Genomic DNA, 19,435 nt, shown 5'->3' with positions numbered 1-19,435 from the left:
ACATGTCGCTGCCCACCAGGCACAGGGAGGAACAAGCAGGTCGTGTTGCTGACCCTGTTGCTGGTGTCCAGCTGCTGACCAATATGGTCGCCTCCAGAAAGAGAGCTTGCAGTAAGATGACTGCAGCAACTCAGACAGAGACCCCGTCCCAAACCGTGGCTGTTCAGGTCTCTGGGTGCAGAGCCTGCTGCAGCCGGGGGAGGGAGGACAGTATTCCACCTGCATGACGTGTGAGCAGGTAGAAGATCTGCTTAGCCTGGTGGCAAAACTTAAGGAGGTTGAGACACTGAGGACCATCAGGGAGTGTGAAAGGGAGATCGACTGGTGGAGTAACTCCCTGGCGTGCCAGTTGGAACGGTTCCAGGGAGATACCCCCCAAAAGGGGAAGGACCCCCTGCCTTCTCACACAGAGGGGGATGGCCCGAGACAGCCCCTGCCCTGTAGCTGTTGCACAGAGGCAGGGGACCAAAAAGACGACGAGGGTTGGAAACGAGTCCCAGTTCGGCGTCGTGGGAAACCCTCCCCCCTTCCTGCCCTGCTTCCCCAGGTGTCCCTCCGTAATAGGTTTGAGGCCCTGGATCTTGAAGGAGAGGTAGGTGAGAATGTGGGGCAAGGCCAGCCTGCAAGGCCAGCCTACAAGGCCATATAGGAAAAGGCGGTCGACTTTGCACCTCAAGACTGCCTCTGATAAGAAAGAAAGAAGGGTCATTGTAGTAGGGGATTCCCTTCTGAGAGGAACAGAGGGCCCGATATGCAGAGTTGACCCTCATCATAGGGAAGTGTGTAGTCTGCCTGGAGCCCGGATCAGGGATGTCACCAGGGCGCTCCCCAACCTGGTGCACCCGACAGACTACTACCCGCTGCTGGTCTTCCAGACAGGTGAGGGGGAAGCTGCTTCCCGCAGTCTGAGGGGGATGAAGAAAGACTACAGGGCCTTGGGGCGGATGGTGAAAGAGTCTGGGGCTCAAGTGATCTTCTCCTCACTCCTTCCATCTTCTATTGATGATGTGGGAAGAAATGGGAAGATTCAGTCCATAAACGACTGATTTCGAGACTGGTGCTACAGGCAGGGCTTTGGATTCCTTGATAATGGCTGGTTTTACAGGGCACCAGTCTGGACAATGACAAGTGGGAAAGGTTTATCTCACAGAGGCAAAAGGATGCTGGGGCACAAATTAGCAGGGCTCATTTGGAGAGCTTTAAACTAGATTCAAAGGGGGATGGGGTTGTAGCTGGGCTTGCCGCAGTGGGGCAGCACTCCAGAACTGATGAAGACTGGGAGGCCTCCTATAATCCTAGGGTGAAATCGGTGTGCTCAGCTCGCTCCCTCGAATGTCTGTACACCAATGCGCGCAGCATGGGAAATAAGCAGGAAGAGTTAGAAACCTGTGTTAAGTCAGGAGACTATGATCTGGTGGCAATTACAGAGACGTGGTGGGACAGCTCACATGACTGGAATACAGTCATGGAGGGCTATGTCCTTTTCAGGAAAGACAGGCCAGCCAGGCGGGGTGGTGGGGTTGCTCTTTATGTGCAGGAGGAACTACAATGCACCGAGTTCTGTCCAGGGACAGATGACGAGCGAGTTGAGAGTCTGTGGGTGAGAATTAAGGGGCAGGCTGGCAGGGGAGATACCGTTGTGGGTGTCTGTTACAGGCCACCAGATCAGGGTGAGGAAGTTGATGAGGCCTTCTACAGGCAGCTAAGAGCGGCCTCACAGTCACAGGCCGTGGTCGTCGTGGGGGATTTTAACTTCCCTGATGTTTGCTGGAAGGACCACTTGGCAACCCAGCCGCAGTCCAGGAGGTTCCTCCAGTGTATGGATGATAACTTCCTCCTGCAAATGGTGGATGAGCCAAGCAGGAGAGGAGTGCTGCTGGATCTCATCCTCACTAACAAGGAGGATCTGGTTGAAGCAGTAAGGGTTGAGGGCTGCCTTGGTTGCAGCGACCACGAGATGGTGGAGTTCAGGATCTTGTGTGGTAGGACCAGTAGAATAGCAAGCAGAATTGCAACCCTGGACTTTAGCAGGGCAAACTTTGGCCTTTTCAAGCAATTGCTAGGGGAAATCCCATGGGCAAGGCTGTTTGAAGGTAAAGGGGCCCAAGATAGTTGGTTGACATTCAAGGATTGCTTTTTCCGTGCTCAAGATCGGAGCATCCCGACACGTAGGAAGTCAAGGAAGAGGGTCAGGAGACCTGCATGGCTAAATAGGGAATTGCTGGGTATGCTCAAGTGGAAGAGGAGAGTTTACAGGTCATGGAAGGAGGGGCTGGCCACTTGGGAGGAATATAAGGCTGCTGCTAGAGGATGTAGGAAGGCAGCTAGGAGGACTAAGGCATCCTTAGAATTAAATCTGGCGAGAGCAGTCAAGGACAGCAGAAAGAGCTTTTTCAAATACATGGCAGATAAAACTAACACCAGAGGCAATGTAGGCCCACTGGTGAACGGGATATCAACCCTGGTGACAGAAGATATAGAGATGGCAGAGTTACTGAATGCCTTCTTTGTCTCTGTCTACTCTGCTGCAGGCAGTCCTGAAGAGCCCTGTACCCCTGAGACCTTAGATGAAGTCAGGTCAACGGAGTGGTTTGCCTTAGTCAATGAAGAATAGGTTAGAGACCAGTTGAGCAATCTGGACATCCATAAATCCATGGGTCCAGATGGGATGCACCCACGGGTGCTAAGGGAACTGGCGGAAGTCATTGCTAGACCACTCTCCATCATCTTTACCAAGTCTTGGGAAACGGGAGAGGTGCCTGAGGCCTGGAGGAAAGCAAATGTCACTCCAGTCTTCAAAAAGGGCAAGAAGGAAGACCCGGGTAACTATGGACCGGTCAGCCTCACCTCCATCCCTGGGAAAGTGATGGAACACCTTATCCTTGATGCCATCTTAAGGCATATCAAGGATAAGAGGGTTATGAGGGGCAGTCAACATGGCTTCACCAAGGGGAAGTCATGCTTGACCAATCTCTTAGCCTTTTATGAGGAAATAACACGATGGATGGATGATGGCAGAGCGGTGGATGTGGTCTTCCTTGACTTCAGCAAAGCATTTGACACAGTCTCCCACAGCATCCTCACAGCTAAATTGAGGAAGTGTGGTCCGGATGATCAGGTAGTGAGGTGGACTGTGAACTGGCTGAAGGAGAGAAGCCAGAGAGTTGTAGTCTATGGGGCTGAGTCTAGTTGGAGGCCTGTAACTAGTGGAGTGCCTCAAGGGTCAGTACTGGGACCAGTATTATTTAATATATTCATCAACGATTTAGGTGAGGGAATTGAGTGTACTATCAGCAAGTTTGCTGATGACACTAAGCTGGGAGGAGTGGCTGACACGCCAGAAGGCTGTGCTGCCATCCAGCGAGACCTGGACAGGCTGGAGAGTTGGGCAGGGAATAACTTGATGAAATATAACAAGGGAAAGTGTAGAGTCCTGCATCTGGGCAGGAACAACCCCAGGTTCCAGTATAGGTTGGGGAACGACCTGTTAGAGAGCAGTGTAGGGGAGAGGGACCTGGGGGTCCTAGTGGACGACAGGATGGCCATGAGCCAACACTGTGCCCTTGTGGCCAAGAAGGCCAATGGCATCCTGGGGTGTATTAGAAGGGGGGTGGTTAGTAGGTCGAGAGAGGTCCTCCTTCCCCTCTACTCTGCCTTGGTGAGACCGCATCTGGAATATTGTGTCCAGTTCTGGGCCCCTCAGTTCAAGGAGGACAGGGAGCTGCTGGAGAGAGTCCAGCGCAGGGCAACAAAGATGATTAAGGGAGTGGAGCATCTCCCTTATGAGGAAAGACTGAGGTAGCTGGGTCTCTATAGTTTGGAGAAGAGGAGACTGAGGGGTGACCTTATAAGTGTCTATAAATATATAAAGGGGGAGTGTCACGAGGATGGAGCCAGGCTCTACTCAGTGGACAAGGGGTAATGGGTACAAACTGTAACAAAAGAGGTTCCACTTAAACTTGAGAAGAAACTTCTTCTCAGTGAGGGTGACAGAACACGGGAACAGGCTGCCCAGGGAGGTTGTGGAGTCTCCTTCCCTGGAGACATTCAAAACTCGCCTGGATACATTCCTGTGTAACATTATCTAGGTGTTCCTGCTCCGGCAGGGGGATTGGACTAGATGATCTTTTGAGGTCCCTTCCAATCTCTAGCATACTGTGATACTGTGACTGTGATATTGTCAGATCTGTTACTCCCATTATCCATATAAATGTCTAATCCTCTTTTGAATTGTGCTAAATTCTTGGCGCTGGTACTGCTATGTGAAGTAGGTTCTAACTTTGTAATATTTTGATTTTTTTCTTTTTTTTTTTTACTTTATGTACATTCTGGCTTGTGATTTTATTGAATACCATCTATTTCTTGTATTATGGGAGGGAAAATAACTGCCCTTCCTTTTCATCACTTTACCCTTGTATTATTCTGTTTACTTCAACTGCTTCTTTCCTAATCATCCTTTCTCTGAGATAAGGGTCCCCATCTTTATGTCTTCTCTGGCATGCCTCTGAACACATCCAGTGCCTTGCTCCAGTGGGATCATGGCAGGGGGCTACAAGCAGAGGATAATGTGATGAACTTATTTGCTGAATACATTCAAGGAGGGCATAAATGGAGAATATTATAATCTCCTTATGAACAATAAGCAAGTAGAAAAATGACTGAATTAATTAAGTAAATTATTCAGTATGAATTATGTGTCCAGTTCTGTCACTAGCACTTAAACATAATGGTGACCAACTAATTAAAAACTGTGGAATGAAATTTATCATCTTGAATAGAAAGAAACAAAACGTTGTGTTCAGGCTATTCGAAAGCTGAACTTGGACATTTACCTTAAATTATCCATACTGCTGTGAGGTATGTGATCACTGATCATCATAACAGAGTTTTAAATAAAAACCTAGTGACTGTTTAATAACCCCACCAACTTTAAGCTGAATGTTCTTTAGTTAATGCACTTCTGTGTTTTGTGTAAGGCTGAAGGATGGATAGTCCCCAAAAGGGGAGGATTATTCATTTTCCGTCTGAAAGTTTCAAAGAGCATTTCAAATCCCAGAATTACTTGTGTAACATTTCTGAAAATGAAAGTCTTTGAAATGCTTACAGTCACTTAAAAGCAGACTGTGAAAGGGCTTCAATGACAGGAACTGCTATTTATGTGGGATGAAAGCCAGACCTGTTGATCTAATTTTATATTGTAATAGACAGGATTATTGATCCTGCCTTTTCTTGGTGGATGCTCTAAGTGTTTTGTGCACAGCTTTCTCTCAGCTTCACTCAACCTCTCTTTTGGGTCAGTGACCTTTCTTGAGCTTTTTCCTTTGTGAAGAATGTGCAGACAGTGACGGTACCAGTGAGCGCCTCAGACATCAATTTTCACTTCATGGCCATATGAAATGTCTTGTTCGGTGCTTGGGAAACTGCTTGAGCCTCACTGACAGCTTTCCTCCTTGTCCTTTCCATGACTGTCCCGAACAGGTTTCTTAACCACACTGAGGTTTCCTATCACTTGGAAAAATAGCCCTATAAGTAATCTTCCACACACAATAAAAGCTGGTGGTGTTTCCTATTGAGAACATTTCATGGCTGAAATACTCTGTCTTCACAGAAATTTGATTTAACTAAATTTTGGCAGGTAATTTATAACTGCCCTCCAAAATCAGAAAAAGCCTTTCTAAAGCTCTAGATAATACTGTAACATGTCTGCGTGAAGTATGCCATCGGCTGGGGCTGTGCTGCCTGGTAGGTCGAAGCTGACAGACCTCAGGGGGGTTTGGCAGGACGAGAAGGTGAAGGAGAGGTTTCTGAACATGGATTCCCACTTGGGTGGCTGTCCAGGCAGTGAACAGTTTGTTGGGATGGTGTGTTATGGATGGTCCCAGGTCTGTGGTGAGGTCTGGGAGCAGCAGCAATGGCACGCAGCCCCCAGAAGTCTGCTTCCTCAGTCAGCTCCATGCAGAGAGTTTGTACAAAATATCTAAACATTAACTATGTTTTTACATTCTGAGAAGGAAATGGCAGCCTGCAGTTTCTGAGTTTGAGCCAGAAACCCATGCCTGTGATCAGCATTGTCTTCATTTATAGCACATTTTGGCCAATTCGAAAGAAAAAAATTATCCCAGTCGTGGGGCTGGGTCTATTTACAAGGAAAATTCATAGTGTAAAAAGGGCACCAGGCAGGTGAAACTTGTTCTATGCTGTCCCAAACTGGGAACAACAGCTTTATATGTTCTAATACAAGGAGTCAGCAATTCAATTAAGTAGCAGGTTAACATTTTAGACCAAGCATTATAATAAGTCTATAAATTGGCAAGCCAGTTTCTAGCAATACTCAATAATTAATTTCCTGGTTTCATCCCATAATGTCTGATAGAACCAATTTAAGGCAAATATGAATGAACAAAACTGGATTTATGCTGGATTTGTTGCTTTGCTCCTCTGCAGCTCTGGCTGTCATTATCACACACCTGATTACAAAATAGATAAAATCTAAAAATATGGAGACATAAATCTGTAAATCAGCTATCAGAAAAGTCCTCAAGATGGCTAGTAAAATTATACCTTACTCACATGACACAGAAATAAGCAGAAAACCTCAAATAAGCAGAAAAAATAAGTATTTGAGAGCTAGTGGGGCTGGCTTGGACTGCAGGCATGGGCTGCTCCATAAGGAGGTACAACAAGTGCCTCTTTGCAGGAAAGCAGTGGCATTCCTGGAGAAGCATGAGGCCAAAACTGGGAGGACTGAGCAAAGCAGGATGTGGAATAAGCTCCATGGAACACCATATGGTGAAGTAGAATGTGAAAGTAAACCATGGAAAACGATTAATTTATGGGGAGCTATAGACGCAGAGGTTGCGTCACTGACAGCCCATCCAAATTCCCTGATCTTATCCAAGTTCTTAAATTACTTCCTAGTAATCCATAATTAGAATTTTCAAAGAATGGTAATTATGCCCATTAAAGTTTTAGCAGCAGCATGTTTATATGTTATAAAACATCATTAGCTGCTTATGAAGCAGATAAACATTTTAGCACAAGTCAAAACTCAGAAACTTTTATCTCCCAGTTCCAGTTGGCTGCTGAGCTCCAGCCTGCCAGGGTGCTGCTGAAGACAGCTGCAAAGAGCTAGCAGCAGAAGATAGCTTCAGGGGGTTTGAAGACACTTATATTTTCCATCTGGAAAGCAAATCGAAGGATGTAATTAATTTCTGACAAATAGTAGTGCTAGAATAGCCGAGATGTCAAAACAGTTTCTTTCTAGGGTGCTTTAGTTATCGTAATCAATAAGAATCTAGTTTTGAGGAGGAAACCATGTCACCAGCAAGCATAGTTGCTCCGTGTGTGCATGTGTTGTGGGGTCCAGGCTGACAGAAGAGCTGGATGTTGTAATTGCAGGTTGTAATTGCAGATTGTAATAGATGTACAGGGCATGGCAGCAGCCTGCATTGATGGGCAGGGACTGGTGCACAACCAGTGCTCTTCCAGTGATGAGGTACACCATGCTGAGTAGGACAGCAGGCATTGTGTGGGGAGTGAGTGATGCAGCACCATGGCAATTTATATTTTCTCCCCAAAATGATGGATTACGGTCTTCATGAAAGACTCAGAGTTACACACAAAGCCAGAGAGGCAGCTGTGGCTTTGGGAAGCTAGTCTTCTTCTTCCCCTATTGCCTTCCTGTTGTTTTCTCTCTGTGTTCTTTGTTGCTTCCTGTATTCCTCTCTGTCAGCTCTGTGACACCCTTGATTTCACAACAGGGATAGTTTTGAATGCAGTTACTGTGATGCACAAAATCGGCACTAAATTCTTCATTTTGTTTCGTTCTTTTACTGCAGTGATACGTTTTTTTCCACACCCAGGCTCCTGCAAAGCCCCCTATTTACTCCTGGTTGTGTCTATGGTGGTTCACAGTCCGCATTCCCCACACCGTTTTATTCTTAGAACAAACTCTCTTGCTGATGGTATCTTTGGTCCTTTCTGTCACTGTTTGGGTATCAACTCAGAAACTTTCCACAAAGATAAATTTTTGTCTCCCTGAATAGCTCAACTGGACAGTTATGTAGACATGGAATAGGACAGGCACAAGCCCATTCTCTTGTGATATGCCTCTTTTTTTATCTCTACCTGTGGCTCCATTTCTTGCCTATGCCTTGATATAAAATCACTGCTTCTCTAATAGTGCTTAAAAATTTCTGTGTGATCTTAGAACTGTTAATTGCATTATAATTACTAAGAAAGTGGTGGCTGGGTTTGCAAAAGTCATCAGCCTGATTCCTGCAGCTTCCTCTCGTGCTACTTATCTCCTACAATTTTATCACAGTAGCACAGAGGGCTCTCAAGCGGAAGCAGAGCAGTGCAACCATTTTGTAAAGCCATTGCAAAAATACAGACTCTTTCCCTAAGGGTTAGCAGTCTGAATGAGCAAGGGGCTAAAGGAAATGTCATCATTTCACACTGAGAGAGAATAACTTGCAGAGAATATAAGTGACATATAGGTCTGACAGTGCTTAGACTTTATTTTTGAAGCTCAGGGGAAAGAAGCGTTACCTCAGTGTTTGGGAAGGACAGCACTTGATTTCTTCATAGCAGATGACAAGGAAAATGTTGAAAGCCTCTAATAGTCCTATCAAGGTAGTTATCAGCTTGTACAATCAGCAAGGAATGAATTGCCTCATGCAATCAATTAATTCAATGTACAACCTGCCCATGGAAATGAGGATGATAGCAGATTAACACCCTGTCAAGGTGACACAGAGCATGTACGCAGCTCCACCACACCATGTCTGGAAGATGTGCTCATCACTGCAATGGAAGTAGGATTGAAGCTGCTTTTTGGGGAATGGCTTTTTCACTGAAAGCCATGTGAATCTTATGGAGTTATTTACCATATTTCCCCTGGAGCTGGGGGTTGTTTGCTTAAGTCGCCAAGCTGCCTGCAGAGGACGATTCACACCATAAGCAACAGCCACCAAACTTTGCAGGGCTGCAACACTGCTGCAAAAATAGAAGCAGGGCTCTGCTTTAAAAAGGTTTCAAGGTGCCACATTGCTCAAAGCCATGTGGTGCCATGGGGAGAAGCACAAAATGGAAAACAGTCTTTTATCATAAGTCACAGTTTCTCTTTGATTCCTTTAGGAAGGGGATGGGTCACGGCCCACAGCACAGCTTCAACTGCTGTGGCTGAAAAGGTATTTCTGTTCAGCAAGTGTTCATTGATCTGTGTGAAAAGAGTTGGTGGAGATGAAGCAGCCAACTTCTCCCCCTCCCCCAAGGCTTGTCCTTTTGGGGCCATGTGGATGGATGTTCTGAGCACATCTGCTCTTGGGAAGGCTGTTGTGGCCAAACAGAGGGCTCCAGCTTCCTCCAGCAGTGGAAACACAAGTTTATTTAATAAAATGAAGGTCAGGGGGTGCTTTGCCTTGCAGGAAATCTGTCTCAATTACAGAAGCAAGAGTGTAATTCAGAGGTGGGAGATGGATGGGCTGGAGGTTGAGGAGATGGACGTGGTCTCTGGAGAGCAGCAGCCTGTCTATGGCTGTGCCGGATGGTCCTGCCTATGGACACCTCTTCATCAGAGGTGTTGTGGTACCTGCGCTTGCGATCACAGCCCTGGCTTCCCAGACACAATACATACCAGATGTTGTCATGAGCAGCTCTGCTCTTTGTGTAGTTGGTTTACTCACTTGCAGCCCTCTGTGTTCCACCCCTGCCCTCTGCTCTGGGCATCAAGACCTGGCTGGTGGGAATTGCCTTGGCTGCTGGTGAGGTAAGGATGTCCACATTAAACCCACAATACCCACAGGAGTTGTGCATCTTTGAGTCTGTAAATGCTGCTCTCCTCTCTCCCCATGCACTTCTGGGATTTAGCTGATCCAGTAGAACTTATTTTAGAAATCCAAATAAGAGAGCTTGTGGGGCACCCAGCTGCTGTTGCAGTGTGGGAACGGCGGAAATAAAATGTCCCAGTTGTTTCCAGACCTTTCACTTGGGTTTGTTCTTACGTTTTCTACATCATTTTGATCTCTGGTCTATAAGGCTGTTTTTCTTAAAAGCTGTGGTCCAGTTTCAAGTAATCCAAAGAAACATGTGACTGATCTGAACATTTCAGTTTCTCCAGCTAAACTCCTGGGTTTCAAGTTTCCAAGGCACTGAGCAGTTAAATCATTTCCAAATCCTTTGTGTATCATCTCTAACTCTTCACCTCAGCATTGTCCCTCATTCTGGGACAAAAAGTGGATTTTCTCACTTGCTTCTGGAACTATTATTCACCCAGGCATTTGCTATTTCAATGGCTGTGTCCTGCAAATCTCTGCAGCCCATATTATTTCAGATGGTTCATAGAAAACCAATTTTAGCTGTAACAGAATGTTCTGAACTTGCTACCACATTTTTATTGCTCTTTGGCTCTGGATTGATTTTCTCTTATTAGCTGGAGCTGACTGTGTTTTGTTTTTTTTTATCAGACAATCCTGGAAAGCAGCAAATCAGTCTGGAGCTCAGCCGCACAAAGGGAAGTTGCTTTGCTTATTGATGCATGCTTTTAGATCACTTAAAATGTAACAAGAGCCAGCAATTTTGCTGAATTGGTTTGGTTTTCATTTTGATTGAAGTTCACAGTTTAGAACATTAGCAGAATTACTTTGCTGGAGATTCTTATCTTCCCTGGCTAATTTGAATGAAGTGAGGTATGTAAATGTATGTACTTTGCAAGCTGTTATCTTTGCCATTTCAAAACAAGATTGATTCAGGCAAAAAGCTTTAAAATTCAAGAAGAGGATGATTGCTGGAGACCTTGACTGGTGAAGAGGGCTGTGATTTTGCCTACAGTTTGTAAAGAAAGCTAGATAGGGTGTTTTTGTAGAGCTGAGGAGGGAGATGAAGGCAAATTTGACAGCAGCGACTGTCATTTAAAAGCAGAGAGCAAGGATGCCTGGCTGCAGGAGATATAATCCTGGCTAATATTTTTAATGGAAACCCCTTAGGTGGGAAGTGCCATCTGAGGAACCTGTGGGAGACAAGGCGCAGCTGAGACAAAGCTGAAGAAGGTACTGGAGTTCAGAGAGGGCTCTGAGGGAGCTACAGAGGGGATTATTGAGCAGCCGAATATTTTGAGGTATATGTTGAATTAGACAATCCACAGGAAGAAAAAAACTACCTGGGGGCAAGTGCAGCTGCTGAACCAGACTTGAAGCATGTACTGGCTGAGCTAGAGAAGGGAAAGGAGAAACAGAGGGAGAAGGTAGCAGAAAAGCAGCCAGCCCTACACAGAGAAAAGTGGAGAAGCAGAGGTACTTGTTGGATGTAGTTGGGAATGATACACCACATCACTGAGGCAGAGCTGAAACACCTTTACCCCCATGCTAATGCTCTCAGAGCTCCACTCTCCTGCTGAACCTTGGTTTCATGCCAATAGAAGTGCAAGTGTTTGGGTCTAGGCAGGCAGCAAACAGACAAGTCAGATGTGAACTTAATAGCTGGGAAAGGAGTGAAGTCCATGGGAAATGCCTGAGCTTTGCTCACAGAGCTGCCTGAGCACCCAGTGGTGGGGGAGTCTCCAGATGACCCTCTGGGAAAGAGGGACTACCCATCATCGGGCTGCAGTGTCTGGTGACCATCATTAGATTCATACAAATAGGGCATTCTGTTGTAGGAGACCCTGGAGAGCAAGAGTCTATATGGGCTGAGGGATGATGGCCTATGTAGAGCAGGAGTTTGCGTTTTTGCCAGAATAACCTCATAGAATCACAGAATTGTTTGGATTGGAAGGGACCTTAAAGCTCATCCAGTTCCAACCCCACTGCCACAGGCAGGGACACCTTCCACTAGACCAGTTTGCTCAAAGTCCTGTCCAACCTGGCCTTGAACACTACCAGGGATGGGGCAGCCACAGCTTCTCTGGGCAACCTGTGCCAGGGCCTCATCATTTTCACCATAAAAAATATTTTCCTTCTGTCCAACTTAAATCTACCCTCTTTCAGTTTAATACCCTTGCCCCTTATTCTGTCATTACAGGCCGTGGTGAAAAGCCTCTCCATCTTTCTCCTTACCCTTTTTCTCTCCTATACAGTTCCCTGTGGCTTTACTTTTTAATTTTTTTTTTTGATTTTTCAACCCCCAGCAGGAAACAAGATGGCTGTTTATTGGTAGACACTGATTTATTTTTAGCGTTGCAGTATGCATATTGACTTGGACAGAAAATGGTAAGATTGCTGTACAGTGGAGGCTCATGTTAGCATGATTAATTTTCAGCATTGAATAGTCCTGCACTCAATGCAGGTACTCTTATTTTTGAGACAGTTTATCTGTCTTTTAGTATTACCTAGTATTTCCTTGCTCAGCGTTTATGTCTGTGAAAAGTGCTTCCCTGCAATCCAAAGTCACTAAAAAAAAAATTCCAGCAAGGAGATAAGACTTAAAATACATCCTCTTTCAAATACAGTTTCAAACCTTCCTTGCTTGGAAAGGAGGAATCTCTGTAAATAAGTAAGGCATGGCAGTGATCCCACTAGGGGAAGGGCTACAGCAAGCGTCACTGGGAAAAGTTCTGCTTTCTCATGCATGTCGATCTGTCCCACTGTTGCCAGCATTTCTCCTCCACCAATGCCTGAGCTTGCTGAGCAGTGTGCAAGTGGATGCAGGGGGATAGCAGCTCTGCTCTACAGAGATAGATACTGAAGAAATGCCACAGGCAGCAGCAGGGCAGAGCACAGTGCCCAGCTTTCAATGCCCTGGCAGTCCCTGTCAATCGACTGATGTTGCATCTCCAATAGCTGTGGGAACTCCACCACTGGTCAGCATTGCCTGGTCATCAGCACTAGCTTCCCTCTCATCTGGTAAGATTTAAGGATGAAAGCAGGCTGCCTCCCTCAGCTCACCCTTAAAAGGAAAGGGAACATTTCTTAGCAGCTTTAGTGGCCTTTGGGATCTTTCCTGAGGAGAAACAAAGATGACTTTGCCACCAGTTCCCAGAACAGGCTGAAACGTCAATGCCTTTAGGGGCTGAAATATATGAAAGATAATAAAACTGTCAAAGCAAGCTTTAAAGTCCAATGTGTGGGAGTAAAAAAGGGCACCCAGCAATACAAATAAATACATGGCTGCAAAGACTTTTTGTTGTACCACAAATTACATAGGATCCTGTGGGCATGGGGCAAGCCTTATGTTTTCCCCCTTGGTGGTGGTTTCCTGCTGGAGCTGGTAGGTGTGTCACATGATTGTCATCTGGATCTTGTTTCCTAAAAGCATTTAAAAAATGCTTCAAGTTATATTTTCAAGTTGTTCCACTCAACACCTCCAAACCCGCACCAGAGTAAATGAACTAACAGCAGCACTTCACATTTAGAAGCTCTAAGGATTACAGAATGCTTATGCAGTGGAAGCAAATCCTCCATTTCTGAACATTCAAATTCGGGTTTTTTTATCCGAAGTTGGGTACAAAAGAAAATCAGACTCATTTTTAAAGAACTGAGCATTCAACAGCTCTTGATTCTGAAAGAGCCACGAACTGTTGAACACATTTGAAGATCAAGCCATTTATTGCAGTGTTTACATTTTAACTTAGTAGCCTAATGCTAAGCACTCATTTCCAAAAAAATCCTTTGCTGTAAATTGATTTTCCAAGAACACAAAACATAGAATCATACAATGGTTTGGTTGAAAGGGACTCTCCAACCCCCCTGGCATGGGCAGGGACAACCTTCTACAAGGGCATGTAGAGTTAGGACAAGGCGGAATGGGTTTAAACTGTCAGAAGGGAGATTCGGATTCGATGTTAGGAAAAAATTCTCCACTGTGAGGGTGTTGAGGCCCTGGCACAGGGTGCCCAGGGAAGCTGCGACTGCCCCATCCCTGGCAGTGTTCAAGGCCATGTTGGATGGGGCTTGGAGCAAAGTGGTCTAGTGGAAGGTGTCCCTGCCCATGGCAGGGGGTTTGGAACTAGACCTTTCAGGTCCCTTCCAACTCAAACAATTCTAAACTTCTGTGATTCTTCTTACTGATAGTGCGTGAGCCTGTGTTCAGGAAAAGGCTGTAACATGGGGATTTATTTGCCCTTGTGTTTCCTTGTGGAAACAGTCCTTGCTGCTGAAGCTGCCCAGGTAAATCCCTTGGAGGAACAGACCCAGGAGCCCCAGGTCCCAGCTCTGTTCAGGTGCCTTGGCACCATGCCCACGGAGAGACATGAGCTGTGTCTCTTTCTAACAACCAACCTACACATCCTGAAATGGAATCCCAGCAGCTGGTAAGTGCTGCACTATGCAAATCCACTTGCATCACGTTATGAGAGCAGAATTACTTCCGTGTGTGCTTGAGCTCCAACAATCCTGCTTGCCTGCCATGTTTCTGCTTAAAAGTGCTGCTGGGTAGGAATTAAATTCAAAATAAAAGTGATATCCCCACACAAAATAGGAAAATTGTAGAAGTTATGATTTTCCAGAATGAAAGTGTACTTACTCAAGTGCTTTATTGGTTACTTGTAGCAGAAGAATTCTCATTGATTAAAACGTAGTTAAGTAGTGTTACATACAATCAGATAAATGCATGCATTACAATTTTATCAGTCAATGTGTAACTTCTTCAGGGACCAATTCTGGTAAGGAATTAACTCTATTTAATATGTATGCCCATGGCAGTGGGGTTGGAACTTGATGATCTTAAGGACCTTTCCAACCCTAACTATTCTATGAGTCTATGTATTGTTGCTCTCTGTTGGGTGCTATGGGAACTGCCAGTTACAAATAATTTGAGTGGGACTGGTTAAGTGCAGGTAGGATAGATTAAAACAAATAAAGGCTTATTGTCAAGCCTCCAAAAGTTTTCATTTGGTGGCATTTGGAATGGATATCCATTTATTTAAACCAAACCAGAACGTGACTAGTGTCTGAGTGTTGTCAATGTCTTTTTGGCACATTTCCAGTAATAATTTTGAGAAATGCAATTTGCTGAATAAAAGATCTGGGGAACTCGTGAGGAGGTGGGAAGCTAGGATGGGAAGGGGGGAGCTGGCAGCCCAGCAGCAAGAAAAGAAAAACAAAACCCTAAGGTCCCACATGGCATCACAGGGATGGTGCATGGGAATCAAAGTTTCAGAGAGGATATCTGCTCTGTCTCTGAAGCACATCTTCACTGTTTTTTGAGGTTTGGACACCTACCTCAGGTATAAACCCCGTTATCTTTGGAGAATGTTGGTTTGGGGAAGGAAGATAAAGGATGTTGGTTTTGGGAGGATAGATAACCATTAGAGAGTGCCTAAAACAATATGTTATGAAGAGCATGGCCTCAAATGTATTTCAGATTGCTTTCTTCAGGATTGCTTTGCCCCCTTCTTCCAGCTAACAGGCTGCAGCCTCAGGCTTTTGTTAAAATAATGTCTGTACATCTCAATAAAGCTACTGAGTGACCACATCTACTGCAAATGTTGCCCAGCCATGACTTGCAAAAGGTCAATAATACATTTTTATGCACTTAGTAGAAAGTGTAAAAGTAAAGTGCAAAGAAAAAAAAAGTGCAGTCTTCCACAAATAACTCATTTTACAGAACAGCTTTTCTGAGAGCTGGGCCATTACTATGTAGGTGGATTTTTTTTCCCAGAGAGTTTTCTAATTTGAATGCCTAAACTGTTTACTGTGGGCAGCTCACTGAGCAGCCATCTCTGGGCAACACACTATGGCTGCATGCCTTTTCTTTCAGTCACCACTCGTTCAATACTAAATCTTCACTAAGCAGATCCATCCAGAGATTACACATCCCTTACAGTAAAATGAATTTGACTTTGCTGAATGTGTTGGAGAATGCTAAGGCTGAAGCAATGGATGTTGGAGCTTTCTTTTCTCTCCTCCCTCTGGATAGCACATTCTTTCTTTGTCAGATTTTTATTTTTAAGCCTAAAAATCTAAAACTGGTTTCATATGCTGAGAAGAAGGATTTATCAAATAACCGTGTAGGCTAAACTGATTCCAGTTTATAGGGAGAGAGGCAAAAAAGGAGTAGAACAATCCTAAAATAGCAGGCATCAAAGAAGGGAGTGTGAGAGGCTATGAGCAACTTCCTGTCTGAGAGCAAATTCAAGATACAGTTTTCTGGGGAAAAAAAAAAAATCGTAACTGTCTGATGACTCTTTTAGTGTAAATACAGCAGCATGTTTTAATAACTGAGTGGGAGACTTGCATTAGAATTTACAGTCCTCCTTTATTCTCCTGAAGCAATGACATTAAGATTCCTAGAAACCATCTTGTTTATGTATTAAGTGTTTCTGCTTTCTTTTTGCCTTTGAGTTTACTTTCTGTAATGCCCAGTTTTTCCTAGAGTTATTTATACAGTATTGAGTAATGGAGATGGAGTAAGGTCTAAGGGACATGGTAGAGAGAAAAGCAGAAAGAGGAAGAAAGACAGGTGGAGGTTTGGAGGAGGTAGGAACAGTGTGTGGGATTCACCCATGCATGAGAAGCCAGAAGATCCAGATACAGAGTGTGGGTCAAGATGTTCATTTGGGCAGAGCACACCCAAGAGGTTGTGGTAGGTTACCAATATGACTGTACAAGCCCACCTATCAGTGGTTGTAGCATCTGCAGATATGGGCAAATACTGGATGCTGTGGCAGCTGTGTGGACTGTCTGTTGAAGATGAGTTCTGCAACTGTCCACCTTACCTCAAGCTGCAATGGTTTCTTTTGATTGCAGGGCCCAGGCACCTTGCTCATGTAGAACAAGATGCACAAGACTGTGAAAACATTGAATGAATCAGATGCCTTTTATTTCCCAAATGACAATGTGCACACTGTGCAGCTGACTTCAACAAGGGACATCTTTCAATATCTGCACAGAACTGAGCTTAACTATAAACAGGGCCATGATGGGTCTGTCAGAAGAGAGGGAGCACTACTATATCTCTAATGATGCAAGGTAACAGAGCTTCCCATCAGTTCCAGTTTTAAATCCCACATTTTCCTTACAGGAGGAGACCTTGGTTCTTGCCATGGGTGTTGTTCGAAGGCAAGCTCTTTTCCTGCTCTGTTCTCCGTTTCTCAGTGTTAGTGTTTGTATCCTAATTTGCTTATAGAGGGCTGCATATTTTTCCCCATGAAACATAGCCTGGTGTGAGCTTGCAGCATTAGTACCCAACATGTGCCCCCATGAGCAGCTGGAGGGAATGAAGATTCTACAGATCTCAGAAGATCTCTACAGAAGACTACAAATGCATGTGAAGGAGAACAGTTAACCACTGAAAGAACTTCTAAGCGCAAGTATGGGCTCTATGCTACCTGAAATAATCAAAGCAAGACAGTTTTCTAAGAGAAGTCTCTGAGATCAGCAGTCTTCCATCTATGATAGACAGGTATCTTTATCATACAAGATATAACATTGTTTATGCCCTAGCACATAAAAAAATGGGCCTGAGGCTATGAGGAGAGCAAGATATATTCTTCCTCCCAGAGTCTGGCTTGCTGTTGTGTAGCCCTGGAACAGGGGAAGATGGGGACCACTGCTGTGGTTTGCTAGCAGGTTTGGGGTATGTCTTGAACTGCTGTTGCTTGTGGGAAGACAGTCAGTAGTCTGCCTCAGCCTTGAAAGTGAAAGATAAATAACTGACTCCATTGGAATCAATAGGAGTTTTGCTCTGGATTTGGCCAACATTTCACCCTTTGACATCTGCCCTTCCCTCTGGCTCTCCCATAAAACTTCTGAGGAGCATCAAGAAGAGTCTGGGTTTCCTTTTGTTGGACAGGAGTAGCGAGTGCTGATACCCATAAGACGTTCTGATTCCTGTTTAGCTTAAAGCCTTTCATGCTGTGTGGACACCTTCACCACTGAGCACAGGGCAAGAGCAAACCCTCTCTAAGGAGCGGGACCAGACAGGGCCTGGCTGACCTGGCTCCACCATCCTGCAGAGCAAAAGCACTTGCACAATGCCAGACTAACTACAGCCATGAAATATTTACTAGTCCTGTATCCAGCGTTATGTCAGGAGGCTATATATGTACTTACAATTCTTTTATCCAGACATTGTCACATCTTTGACCTTCCTCTTTGGTAGACTCATTCCCTCTAAAGAGAGCTTGGTGTCTTTTTGTCAGCAGCTGTTGAATAGGGAATCACTTCTCGTAATGGCATGTGCTGTTGCTTTCTGTTTACAAACATGGCCCTTTTTTTTCTTGGAAGTCATGTACTGCACAGCCCTGGGGCCATGCTTCCTGGCAAGCCAGCTGGATTGTCCATTACTCACTCGCAAGAAAATTGATCCAGCTTGACTTTGTGTTTCTCAGAGCTGGGACACAGTGCTTGTAATGAAGCAGAGATTAAACAAAGTTTATATTTGTGACATTTGTTGCTTCCTAGTGCAGTGTCTTACCCTGCCCTAGAATATTTTCAAGATACCTCAGTTATTTTAATATAGGAGTATTTGGTAGAATAGACAGGAGGGAAGGTAAATGGGTTACTATTAAAGATGTTGCAAGAGAAAGTTTGCAGGTTAGGTAGGACTGGCATAAATACAGCGCCAAACCCTATTAATCCCAAGTAAAATGTAATTCTTGAGGAAACAAATAAAAATGTAAAACAAGAAGCTGGGATACAAAGATTTCCCAAGAGAGGATGATGAAGTATTTAAACTCCTCAAACTGATACCACCTGTCTAATCAGGTCTCAATTTTTAGATGTTCCAGTTCTCTCATCTGAAAAAAGAGACTTACTTGGAGATGGATTTGAAAGCAAATCCTATTTCAGATAACCAAGGGATGTGAAAAACTGGGGTTCTTGTCCAGGCTAACAACAGAGCCTGGGGACAGAGTGAGCTCTGCCTGAATAAAAAGGCAAGGGAGCTTCATATCCATGTCAGCAACCCAGTGTGGGGAAGCTGTTGAGAGGTTGGTGTAAATTTCAGCTCTCTCTGTCCTCCTGAACTTGCATTCATAGCCTCTAGATATGAGCATATGGAATGACCATTTATTGTGTTATTAATGGAAATAACTACCAGTAATAAAACTTCTAAATTAGAAAGCACTCAAGTCAACAAATAGACATTAAGAATTGGCCCTGAAGTGAGGAGCTGTGAAGATGTACCTTGCAGGGCCTCATTCCCCTGTGGGAATGAGGGAGGGGGGAGTCATAGCTTTGTGCACATCTACACACTGATGCTCGGCTATGCTTGCAAAGCTTGTGAGAGTTGAGATCAAAGATTCCACTCATGTAAGGGTCAAGCCATGGGCCCTGGGAGTATATTCAGCTGTGCCCCTCTCCCACAGACACAGCCTATCTCTCCCTCTCATTTTCCTGACACTTTTACAGCAGTTAGGATTATCTAAGTGTTGGCTGACCTTTGTGACTCCTCAAGCCTCATCATTTTCATGTGATCCACACACGTGTCGGTGTGTATCTGGGTTGAAAATGATGTTACTGCAAAAAACCAACCACCACCCAACCACCACCAGTCATGTATC

The sequence above is a fragment of the Pezoporus occidentalis genome, unplaced genomic scaffold, assembly GCF_034315485.1.
Source record: "Pezoporus occidentalis ecotype Australia unplaced genomic scaffold, CSIRO_AGI_Poc_V1 ctg206, whole genome shotgun sequence".
NCBI classification, from domain to species: domain Eukaryota; kingdom Metazoa; phylum Chordata; class Aves; order Psittaciformes; family Psittacidae; genus Pezoporus; species Pezoporus occidentalis.
This window is presented reverse-complemented; position numbering follows the sequence as displayed.